Here is a 6,057-nt window from a genome sequence, read left to right as displayed (position 1 = left end):
GCGAAGATAAAATACGTGAAAAGACATCTGGAAGACGAGCCGCAATCGTGGGAAAATATACACAGTGAAACGTCACTACCTACGAAATATTTGAAAGCAATTTCCTGAACAAGTGCTGGAGTGAAGCGAATCAAACGCGACTCCAAAATTAGTTTCTGAACGGGCCAACATTTAAATACGGGAACAGGTCGCTGCGAGAATTTTGTAAACGTGAACTTGCAAGATTAATGTATGTGGAACGTCTATTAGGAGTGCTTACTGAAATTACGGCGTTGAAAAGGCGGTTATCGATAAAATTTGCAGTGGGATCTAGTGCACAGTCCCAGCAACCCAATAGACCAATTTTTGGATTTTGTAGAAAAATTAGAACTGGCGTTGAAATTTAAACCACCAATTAAGTAGACAAATAGTTTTCAGAGTAGAAATCTTAACTACAGTCTGAATGATTACTATGAACGACATCCGAGAAGCTGTCAACGGAACGCAAACAGCAGTTCTGATAAGGGAAACAGTAACAGGAGCACATCCAGTGATAAATTTCAAAGGAGTAATGGGAACGGATACTTTCGTGGCAGGGACCGACACCAAGAACTTAGATTTGAGGGACCGGCACCTGGCGAAAAGAACCAGCGTAATGGGAGACCGGGAAACTAAGTTTCGCCGCATCTCAGGTCCGGAGAGGGCAAAATAAATCGGCGATGAATAGGACGCAATTAAACGGAAATCTGATAGGTGTTAATAAATCGGCAGAAAGGCGTCAGAATATTGAAATGAAATTAGTAAGAGATTTTAATATTTTTGTGGGATCTAAAATTTATAAAACCTCTCTCACACCGGCCTGATTTAGCTTCACTGCTCAGGATAGTAAAAAACATGCGTATATTTAGGGAATTTTCATTCACAAAGCAGGCTTATCACATTCACCCAGTTCAATACTGTTCTATCCTGTTTAAATTGAGCTTAACTTAAATTCCATAAGGCAGTGAAGCAATTTCTCGGTGCGACGAAAATTGTCAGTCGATCTCCTAAAAACATTTGTAATAATTATTAACTTTCGGTGATCACATGGGGAAGACCGGAGATCTGCTGGTAAGACCGTGTTAGCCTATTTATTGGAAGTAATAAACTGGATATCTTGAGCATACAAAACGGCAGGTTCGTCCAGTGTAAATCAGACGTTCCCCACTTACCCCGTGCACCACAGCGTAGTAAGCAGACACTGTCAATAATAATCAGTTAAATAATACGCAAACACACTTACTTTAGTTTAGTTCATGTATTAAATTCCTTCTCGTACAGAATCTCATCAAGATGGCGACTAGCTCAACAATACATACATATACATCTTCGTTGTTTCACGGCTAATCGGCAAGCACTCAATCCTTGTTTTCATAAGAGAAAAAATAGATAGCAGAGAAGCTATTCCATGGAGTAAATGCACGCTCCAAGGAATAATAGGGCTTGAAACTACTTTGCATTGCTAATCATCGTATATTAAAGTTTAGGAATCGGTAAGATAAGAAGAGATATTTCGAGATATGCACTGAGTTACGTAATTTATAAAATTTCTGAAAATATCGCAGAGAGACCGCTGCAAGAGACATTACAAGATGAGAATGAAATAGGTAAATTTTCAAATCAGATCGTACGTAAAAGGCGTAATCCTAAAATAATGAAAGGTAACGCTAAAGGCGATGACGACGATTTAGGGATAAATGAGTTGTTTAATGAATGTGAGGCAAAAGAGTGTGTGAATGTTAATACAATGAAAGATTCCATGTGCCAAAAGGAGGCTGAGGTGGAGCTGAATTTAAAATTCTACAGAGGTACTAACCAGCGGTAACAATTATAGTGATGAAGGCCATGATGTTTCAGGCGATATTGTGACGGGAGAAAGTTTTTAAGGAGGTTAATAAGGGTGGGGTAGCATTAGTCTCGTCATCTGTTGAGGAATCTGTGTGTGTGTGTATCGGCGGATATTGGTGCATTATTTTTGAAGGAAGGTTTTATGCGCTGAAGTTACGAAAGTTTAAGCTGCTGGTATTGATACTTCACAGGAAGGAATCTGTGCATATCTTTCTACTAATGGAGGTGAACCCGAAAGTCTGGATGGACCTGTAGATCTTAAATGTTTGTTTGAGAATGAACTTGGATCTGAATTTGATGTGCGATCTGAAATTAATGTGGCGCAGGAACGTGTAGGAGAGGAAATGGTATGATGCTCAGGTTTAAATCACAACGCAGCGGAATTTAATGGTACTATTGATTCTGAACTTGCACGACACTGTAGCTACAATTTATGCGATGTAACGGCAGAAGATGGTGAAACTATGAACTGTTCTTACATTGGTGATTTGTCGACGGAGGTAAATGAGGTTTTACGTAGCGAGTTGTATAATTTATCAGCGGCTGTTGCAAGTGCTGTTTGTGAAGGTGTTTTTAAACACGTGGAAGTAAAAAGTAATGCTTTATTTCATGATAATGATGTTGTAGCTACTAATGTCGGTATTGTTAGGGGAGAATACAGTGAGTTTGATTCTAATATAAAAAGTTATATTAGGACAGAATAGTATCTTAAGGATTAATGTGACTTTACTGTAATGCATTGGCGAAGGTACAGTAGAACATTGCGATCGCTATTGCCTCTTTGTGGACTCCAGAGAAGTTTAAGACAGCGAGAGGTCTAGAAGGGAGAAAAATTGAAATTGGGGCGACAGAAGCATGTAATGAATTATTTTGGGACGAGTACGAAATTTAGGGGCGGATCGAACGAGATATGTGTACCCTAGAGATGGAAGAGAAGGGACAGGGTTTAGAGCGAAAATAAGTGACTAATGTACAGCCTATCATGAAATTAAAGTAAATGATGAGAAAGTAGACGAACTGCTCGATTCTGGAAGTAATGTGTCGGCAGTGGCGGAATGTTTTGTAAATAGGGTAACGAATAAGATATTAGTATTACTAACTGTAAATAGTGTAAAAATTAAAACGGCAGTTGGCGGTTTAAGTAAGCCGATAAGTAAGAAGTGCTCTTGGTATTCAAGTGCAGGGAAAAACATTTTAGTATAGGATGCTTTGTAGTGAATGGAGTTGGAAAGGATGTGGTGCTGTTTCTTATTTAAATATAAAACTTCGCTTCACTGCTTGAGAAGGCACTTGGATTTTGAAATTGAGGGTGAAAAAAGGAAAGTAAAATTTAACAATCATTTGACAGGGGACAACCAGATTGCGCACAACATAATTACTAATGGTTGGGTTGAAGAGAACAATATGTGTGACAACACAACTTTGGAGGGGTAATTTGCTACGTTTTATTTCAGGATCTATCGTTTTATTTCAGGATCTATTGTAAGTTGTTTTTGTTTGTCGCACTTTTTCTTTTTTTTTTTTTTTTTTTTTTTTTTTTTGCAATTATAAAGAGATAGCTTAGACGCACATTTGGGAGCGAGGAGGTCGGAGAACTCAATTATTTGGTGAATGATACCAAGTCAGAAATTTGTGCACAGTATGCATATATATTAGGTTTTTGGCGGTATATAAGGGATTTATTTATGTGTATGTATGTGTTAGACTTAAGTATTGGGATGGTTTAATGTTTTTTGTAATTTCCTTATTGTAAGTTATGGTCACGCCAATTTCGGTGCATGGAGGTCAGAGAAATAGGGAAAATGAAAAATAGTAATGCTTACCTAGGAAGACAGATATATGGTTACCTACATATCTGAGAATATTTTCGGGAATAATTTATTGTTGTAAGGAGTAACGATTTGTGTATACAGCTTCACGGCACGAAATTAAACGAGGGGTGAGATTTGTTCATATTTGTTGCTAATTTTGCGTCTAAGGGAGTTATTTAAATAAAAAGAAAATATTAATTTGTCCATGAAGTCGATTGGGAAACTGTCACGAGATGCATATCTCTAGTGGGACTTGCATAACGTGTCAGAATCATTGAAGAATTTACGAGCATCTTGCAAACGCTGTAAATCAACTGTTTACTGTGTAGTTTAGATCTGTTTGTATCGATTCCACTGGGGGGAAGCTTTCAGCGGACATCCTGAGTAGTTTCGGAAAATGTTTGTTTTCTGGTACCTACACCCGATTCGAATTTCAACAGATTTGTTCCCGAAAAACGTTGGCGATGGAATGCAGAGCCATACAGAATTTCGGCGAGGAATCTGTGGAGCGCCGCTGGAGTTTTCGTTGTGACAAAAAGGTTGTGTGAAAGTGAGCGCAATAGACAGTCGAGTTTCATAAATGTATAATTTTATTTGACATTTAATTAACATGCCGCAATTCACAATTTTTGTTATATGTAAGCTTCTTTAAATTTAAAGCATGTTGCATCAAACCCCACTACAAATAATTGATCTGGCGCTTAGGATATTTGTTAGTGCATTATGAATTTGTGTCTGGTAAATTTGGCTGCTACTTCATAACATATACGGCACGCCAACACGTTATGAAGTGGAGGTGTGAGAGTTAACGAGCATTGTGCTCTCATTTAAATATGGCTGAGTCAGCCTACAAGAATTGTGAAAGAAACCCTGTCGTCCAGGACTGTGTGCCACATAGGGTGCAGATTCCCCATGAGATGGGGAAACTCACAGGGGTCTATTGTCTATTGGGGTCTAAGCGCTGTAGTGTGTGAGTGAGACAGACGAGAACCTACATCGTATGGGAACCCAGTAGAAGCCGTTTGTGGCCAAGGAGACGTAGCAGTGTTAAATATGGAGGACCTACGATCGGCCATAAAGGGTAACATTTATGGAAACTATTGAGTTCTGTAGTAATTCAGGGAATGAAGGCTCAGTAATTTTAATCTGCCATCCCCCATAAATTTTCATGGTGGTCCCAATAAAACTTGAATATTGATCATATCTATAACTGTTTAGGATTTATTGTTAAAGTGAAATTTATAAGTTTTGTAGCAAGACCTGAATGCTAAAATCTGAACGCTTTAGTCGATCTTAACAATCGACATTCCATATAGAAGCGCAACATTAAAATGACAAATGTTGTAAATATCAACTCTGTAACTTCATTTATTTAAAAGATATGTTAAATTTAAATTATCCGTATTTATAGTTAAACATGAGCTCATCATTTTCTCCACACAAAACACACTGAACAACGACAGCATGACACCTGATTGAATCATTGGGCAATAGAAAATTTGTTTTAATGTTTACTGCATAATAGTTACTTTTGTTCTTTATTTATTTATCAGAAAGCTCAGTGGTGCAAGACTACTGGCCGTGATATTCAAAGAAGGAAGTTGTATTGGTTTTATGTAAAAGAATTAGACAATGGATACTATTGTTACTTTATTTAGACGTGAAAGTGGTCAAGCTGTGATGATTTAAATATGTTAAAATGTAAAATAATGTAGAATAAGCTGTAGCCAATGACATGGACAGCTTCAGGAAAGGGAACTGCACTAGCACGTTGAGCGAGTATGCTCGGCTCATGGGAAGCGTGCCGGGGACGGGCGTAGGAATGGTGCTGGTGTAGACGCGGAAGTGGACAGTTCTGGTGTAGACACCTAAGGGACAGCACTGGTGGAGATGTGAAAGCGGACGGTTGGTCATTAGGTAGCTAGAAAGTGAAACGACTTAGAAAATTTCACGTTGTGTGGTATCGCGGGAGTTAGTCTCTGAGCGAAATTACAATTAAATCAATACCATTCGCTGCTGACGGGCGTTGATATACATCAACGGGGACAGCTGAATATGTGTGCCCCGACCGGGACACGAACCCGGGATCTCCTGCTTACATAGCAGACGCTCTATCCATCTGAGCCACCGAGGGCACAGAGGATAGTGCGACTGCAGGGATTTATCGCCGGCACGCTCCCCGTAAGACCCACATTCTCAACTAATAGTCCACTCATTACATTCATAGTGCCCCTGCCATTATACCCATTACTCGTGGCAGGCAACCTACCGAGTCCCGTAAGAGCTCATACGCAAATCGTGTGCATCCGCACTGAAGAAGGTCACCAGCCGGTTAGCCGTAAACGATATGAAGATGGCATCTGTTCTTTCGGACATGTCT

General features: G+C 39.2%; 1 non-coding gene across 1 annotated transcript; it reads right to left on the bottom strand.

The window, feature by feature from the left end:
• Nucleotides 1-5,737: 5,737 nt before the first annotated feature.
• Trnat-ugu lies at nucleotides 5,738-5,812 on the bottom strand. Its single transcript has one exon. It is a non-coding gene; the product is annotated as a tRNA-Thr (tRNA).
• Nucleotides 5,813-6,057: the final 245 nt, after the last annotated feature.

The sequence above is a fragment of the Schistocerca piceifrons genome, chromosome 5, assembly GCF_021461385.2.
Source record: "Schistocerca piceifrons isolate TAMUIC-IGC-003096 chromosome 5, iqSchPice1.1, whole genome shotgun sequence".
NCBI lineage: Eukaryota > Metazoa > Arthropoda > Insecta > Orthoptera > Acrididae > Schistocerca > Schistocerca piceifrons.
The sequence above is the reverse complement of the archived record's forward strand: the minus strand, read 5'-3'. Positions and strand labels throughout refer to the sequence as shown.